This window comes from Elephas maximus, chromosome 3 (genome assembly GCF_024166365.1).
Source record: "Elephas maximus indicus isolate mEleMax1 chromosome 3, mEleMax1 primary haplotype, whole genome shotgun sequence".
In the NCBI taxonomy this organism is placed as follows: domain Eukaryota; kingdom Metazoa; phylum Chordata; class Mammalia; order Proboscidea; family Elephantidae; genus Elephas; species Elephas maximus.
The window spans coordinates 110,403,194-110,410,018 of record NC_064821.1 but is presented as its reverse complement, the minus strand read 5'-3'; positions in this window follow the sequence as shown (position 1 = coordinate 110,410,018).

Genomic DNA, 6,825 nt, shown 5'->3' with positions numbered 1-6,825 from the left:
CTACAGTGCCTGTCACAGAGCAAATGCTCAATAAATGTTAGTCATTATCATCATTGTTAGTGGGGTGAAGTGGGTAGGGTGAACTTGACATCTTCAGCCACCTCACGCTGACTATATTGAACACTGACTTCCTTACCCCTTACCCCTCACCAAACAGTTCCTGCCCCATCTTCCCCAGCATAGAAATTGACATCACCATTTATGTGATTGCCCAAGACAGGAACCTGAGAGTCATCCCTCTCACCACCATCTCCATAACCAATCCATTACCAAGACCTGTTGTTTCTACTTCCAAAATATATTTACAAACATTCCGTTTTCCTCCACCTTTACTGCCATCATCGTACATTTCCCACTGAGGTTTCTGCAAAGGTCTCTCATGCGTATTTCCATTTTTGATCTCTTACAATCTATTTTCTACCCAGAGCTATCTTTTAAAAATACAAACTAAGTATCCTTACCCTCTCCTTTCTTAAAAGATCCTATTGGCTTTCCATTTCTGTCGCCCTTCTCTTGCTGTGGCCTACAGGACCCCATTTCTTACCTCTTTTATTTATTTTTTTTTATTGTTTTAGGTGAAAGTTTATACAGCAAATTAGGGTACCATTTAACGACTTTTATACAAATTGTTCCGTGTCATCAGTTACAACTTTGACAACACATCAGCATCCTTATTATCTTTTTTCTCTTTCCATTGATCTAGCTTCTCTTTCCCTCCTTGCCTTCTCACCTTTGCTTTTGGGTAAATGTTGACTGTTTGGTCTCATATGGTTGTTTAATGGAGCCCATTACTCATAGCAGATATTATTTATTTTACAAGCTAATCTATTATTTGACTGAAAGGTGACCTACAGAAATAGCTTCAAATCCAAGTTCAAAGGTTATCTTAGGGTGATCACCTCAGGGGTTCCTCTAGTCTCTTTTGGTCCAGTAGGTCTGGCCTTTTTTAGGAATTTGAGTTTTGTTCTACATTTTTTTCTCCCATTCTATCTGGGACCTTCCATCCTGTCCCTGGTTAGAACGGTTGGTAGTGGTAGCTGGGCACAATCTAGTTCTTCTGGTCTCAGGTTAGAGGATGCTGTGGTTAGTGTGGGCTATTAATCCCTTGGACTAGTTTCTTCTTTGAAACTTTGAATTCCTTCATTTTTGCTCCAGATGAATAGAAACCAATAATAGTGTCTTAGATGGCCACACGCAAGCTTTTAAAAACCCGGACACTCCTCACCATTCTAGGATGTAGAATATTATCTTTGTGAACTATATTATGCCAATTGACTAAGTTGTCCCCTGAGACTATGGTCCCAAGACTTCTAACCCAGTAAACTAACAGTGTGAGCTGTTTGGCTATGCCGAGGAAGCCTCCGTAACTAGGCCTCCTTTATGGTTTGTTATATGTGATATATATGTAGTACACACAAACTTTTATATACATATGCCTACAGATACCTTTTTTTTTTTTTTGGGTACAGATACGCTTATAAGCACATGTGTGTTTACTTGCGTATGCCATTCTATACACATATATGCAGCCATGTCTACCCACATGACTGCATGCATATTTTTTGGTTCTTTTTACTGTTGTTGAAAATTGTATATATTATTTACCTAAATTGTCCCTTTTTCTCGTGTACTTCTTAGTGTCCTTATTTACCTTGGTCAAGTTGTGGTGACTTCACCCATATTTGGTCTTGTCTGTTCCATCACCAAAAGTAACAAGCTTGTACTATCTAGAAAGTGATTCCCCCTCCCTCTTCCTTCCATTCCTGGTAACCGTCAAAGAACTTTGCTTTCTGTGTGTCTATCTATTCTTGATTTTTTAAAATACTGGGACCATACAATATTTGTCCTTTTGTGATCGACTTAATTCACTCAGTATAATGTCCTCCAGATCCATCCATACTCTAAGATGTTTTGTGGACTCATTATTCTTTATAGTTACGTAGTATTCCGTTGTAGGTATGTATCACAGTTTGGCCATTCATCCATTGATGGGCACTTAGGTTGTTTCCATCTTTTTGCTATTGTGAATACTGCAGTAATAAACATAGGTGTGCATATGTCTATTCGTGTCATTGTTCTAGAACATACACCTAGCAGTGGGATTGCTGGATCATAAGGTATTTCTATTTGTAGCTTTTTGAGGAAGTGCCATACTGGTTTCCATTGTGGTCGCACCATTTTACAATCGAACCAGCAATGTAGAAGAGTTCCAATTCCCCTACAACCTCACGAGCATTTGTTCTCTCTCTCTCTCTTTTTTTTTTTTTTTTTGATTATGCAATTCTCACAGGGGTGAGATGGTATCCCATTGTAGTTTTCATTTGCATCTCTCTAATGGCTAATGCTGAAAGTGAAGAGGACTTGAAGGACTTACTGATGGAAATCAAAGACCACAGCAGTCAGTATGGATTACACTTCAACATAAAGAAAACAAAAATCCTCACAACTGGACCAGTAAGCAACATCATGACAAATGGAGAAACGATTGAAGTTGTCAAGGATTTCATTTTACATGAATCCACAATTGAGGCCCACGGAAGTAGCATTCAAGATATCAAACAAAGTATTACGTTGGGCAAATTTACTGCAAAACACCTTTTCAAAATGTTAAAAAGCAAAGATAGCACTTTGAGGACTAAGGTGAACCTGACCCAAGCCATGATATTTTCAGTTGCCTCATATACATGGAGAAGCTGGACAATGAATAAGGAAGACCGAAGAAGAATTGATGTCTTTGAATTATGGTGTTGGCAAAGAATACTGAATGTACCATGTACCAAAAATGAACAAATCTGTCTTGGAAGAAGTACAGTCAGAATGCTCCTTAGAAGGAAAGATGGTGAGACTACGTCTCATGTACTTTGGACCTGTTATGGGGGGAACCAGTCCCTGGAGAAGGACTTCATGCTTGGTAAAGTAGATGGTCAGCAAAAAAGAGGAAGATCCTTAACAAGAGGGACTGACACAGTGGCTGCAACAATAGGCTCAAATGTAGTGGACCTGGCAGTATTTCGTTCTGTTGTACATAGGGTGGCTATGAGTCAGAACCAGCTTGACAGCACCTAACAACAATGGTTGCTGGCGAGCATTGTGTATTTTTTTGCTGTGTGAATGTCCTCTTTGGTGAAATGTCTGTTCATGTCCTGTTTATTTTTGTCTCCCTTTTGCTGACCAATGTCCCAGATTTGTTGCACTTTCCTAGCTTGGAACCACTGCATGTCTATTCCCATTGCCCCCTTGCCCTAATGATTGGCCCTTTCTCAGTTTGCAGCTTCAGTGTCAAGCTCTCAGGGGTTTTTGGTGACCATCTAATGTAAAGCAGGTTACTTTCCTACCCACACCCCCTGTGGGTTATTTCTTCCATCACCCTTTGTTTGCCTTCACAGCCAAAAACCCTATTTGAAATTGTACATATATTTTTGCATTTGCTTGTTTAAATGCTTGTACCATATGCTTTCAGCTATAGGTATTATAAAGCTAACTCAAATGGTCTTCAACAATAAGGACTTCTTACTATTTTACATAAGTAGAAATCCAGAAGTCAGACAGGCTTCAGAGCTGGATGAGTCAGGAGTTTATGACGTCATATTCTCTCCTTCTCTCCACTGTGCTGTTCACAGCATCAGAGCCATCCTCAGGCTGCTCACCTTAGTGAAAGCAAGATGGCTGCCAGCAGGAAGTGATGCTGCCTGCTGACTTCTTCAGTTAGTCGAGAGCAAGTCTCTCCCTGCAACCAAAGTCCTTCCTTTTAGTCAGAGCAGACAAATTAGGTTACATGTTCCTCCCAGTCATCAGAAGGAATGCTTTTTACTGGTTGCCTTAAGTCTGAGCTTCTTTCTGACCAAGCAAGTAGGCTGGGATAACTTTGTTTCAGGACTAATTAAAAATCCAGCCCTAGGGCTGAGGTCAGCGCCTGACCTCAGAACGGAATAAATGTTGGGGAGCCAACTCCATTATCCACTTACACCTTTAAGAGGGAAGGGATCACATTTTTAAAATTCATTCCTGTATACTCAGCTCCTAGCATAGTGCCTGGCATGTAGTAGACGCTCAATAAATATTTGTTGACTGGATGGAGAACTGAAGAGTCTAGAGACCAGTTTGTTGTTGGCTACCACTGAGCTAGCTCCTGATTCATGGCGACCCCATGCACAACAGAACAAAATGCCGGCTGGTCCTGTGCCATTTCCATAATCAGTTGCAGATCAAACCGCTGTGATCCACAGGATTTTTGGAAATGGATCCCCAGGTCTTCCTAGTCTGTCTTAGTCTGGAAGCTCCCTTGAAATCTGTTCAGCATCAAATTAACACCTATCTCCACTGACAGAAGGGTGGTGACTGTACATGAGGTGCACTGGCTGGAAGGCAAGAATTCTACCAGTTTGTTGCGTGCCACTGATATAGCGACCCTATACGACAGGGTAGAATTGCTCCATAGTTTCCTAGGCTGTAATCTTTACAGGAGCAGATCACCAGGTCTTTCTCCCACAGAGCAGCTGGTAGGTTCAAATTGCTGACCTTCTGGTTAGCAGCCAAGTGCTTAACCATTGTGCCTGCAGGGAAAGCCATTCACACACACACAAAAAATGAATAGATGAATGTGAGTGAAATTATTTAGTCAAAGACTTCAGACTTGGTGATTGACCAGCAGTGGGAGGAGTATTGGAAGGAAAAGGTCCTGGGATCAGAGAGGTTGGGATTAGCCTCCAGGCCTCCTTGCTTTCAATTCAGAGTTCTGCCATATCAAGCAGTGAGAAAAAAGCGTGTACTTAAAAAGAGGTGGCAGGGTAGCAAATAATAGCAAAAAAAAAGGCTGAGCACAGAACTTTGGAGAACACATTTAAGACACACATTCTCAATGGGGGTGAAAATTGGTTCTTGGGGGGATGAAATCAGGCTTATAGCCCTCCAAATTGCAACGCTACCCAACAAAATCTTATTCCTTAGTATTTAATTTCTCTTGCTGGGAGAACTTAGTTTTTCTTTGCATAGGGGATGAATAACTAATGAAAAAATGGTTGAGAAATAATTAAGGCATAAGAGAAGGAAGAGACCTTAGTGAGCAATTTGGGACCTACTGAAGAAGGTTAGAGAAAAATCAGAAAAATCTCAAGGTAAAATAGTTTCAAGTGGGTAGTCAAAAAGATCAAAGACAACAGAATACATGTACATATTCCACATATATGTGTGTATATGTGTGTGTGTATGTACATCCACACAAACACATACTTTAGTTATTGAAAAGACCATCTTATAAGGTTACAATTAATAGCCATAGGAATATCTTTCAACTTAAGATTCTTTTTGACTGAAAAACTAGAGGAAATATTCTGAATATGGCATTGTATTTCAGCCAGGAAAATCACCACTGCTCTGTTCAGAAACAGGCCAAAAAGGACGCAGATGAGACTGGGCTGGTCTGTTTTAAGAATATGATTATTCTACCAGACACACTTTTTTTTTTTTTTTTTAAAGGAATCTTTAGAGCAGTTCATTGCCATGGAGAAATTAGCTTAACTGATCTTCCAGGGTTTCTTTTTACATTCCCTAGTCTCTCTGACATGCAAAATAAACGTGTCCCAAAAAATTTGACAAAATTTTTCAAATAAGTGTATTAATGAGGTTTAGCTGGGTATTTATAGTACAGCAAGAAGTAGAGAAAGAAAAATTACATTTTCCAAAATTTCTAATATAAATTTGCCTGAAAAGCAGAACAACATAAACCAAGAGGACTGCTGTGTGAGGCGGAACTCCATTTTGTTTGAGTCACAAATAGGATATTTATTTTGCTAGCTCTATAAAGTGACCTGGGCATCTCTGAGCTTCTGATACTTACTGACATTGATAAACAATGTTGGTTATAGGCATTGTGTGGACTTGGTGATACAACCTCTCCAGGATTTCAGGAAAGTCCCTAGTTTAACCAGCAATGGTATCTCAGGAGCAAATGGCACTAATAATTGTCACCATGATAATAAAGTTTGCAAAAACACATTTTTCCTTTTTGAACAACAACAAATGTTTAAACAATTATCTGCAAGCTTAGGGAAGAAGATAATAGGTAATTTAGAAGATTAAAACCTCATATCACATTTCCCAAATCTGTATGGCATATTCTACAGAGAAGCTGTAATACAGTTAAGTTCTTCTTATTCAGGTAAAAGCATTCAAATTAAATCAGCTGCAGGTTTGAACTGACTCGATTCATGGCAACCCCACGTGTGTCAGAGTAGAACTGCGCTCTGTAGGGTTTTCAGTGGCTGATTTTTCAGGAGTAGATCGCCAGACTTTTCTTCCGAAGTGCTTCTGGGTAGATTCAAACTTCCAACCTTTTGGTTAGCAGCAAGTGTGTTAACTGTTTGCACAACCCAGGGACTCCAAGCATTCAACTTACTTTCTCCTGAAGTTCAGGATAGGATAGATTCTTATCGTGAAAGACACAAAGTGCATGTCTGTTATTGTCTTTGGATAGGCAATAAATACCTCATTTTTAAGCTCTAGATTTTGTGATTCTTTTCTTGGAAAACACCAAATTCCTCCTTTCAAGAGTTTAGTTTCATAACACAGGGCTTCTCAAATTGAGAGAAAAAAATTAGTATCCCATGGAAAGATGTAATTTTCTGAAGACACAGAAAACTCATTCAATCTCTCCAGCAGCTACAGAATAACAATTTAGTTATTATTAATGGCACCGATTTAGGCGATCAGAAAACCTCTAACTGTAACCTGTTGTCGTCAAGTCAATTCTGACTCATAGCAACCCTATAGGTCAGAATAGAACTGCCCCATAGGCTTTCCAAGAAGTGACTGGTGGATTCGAACTGC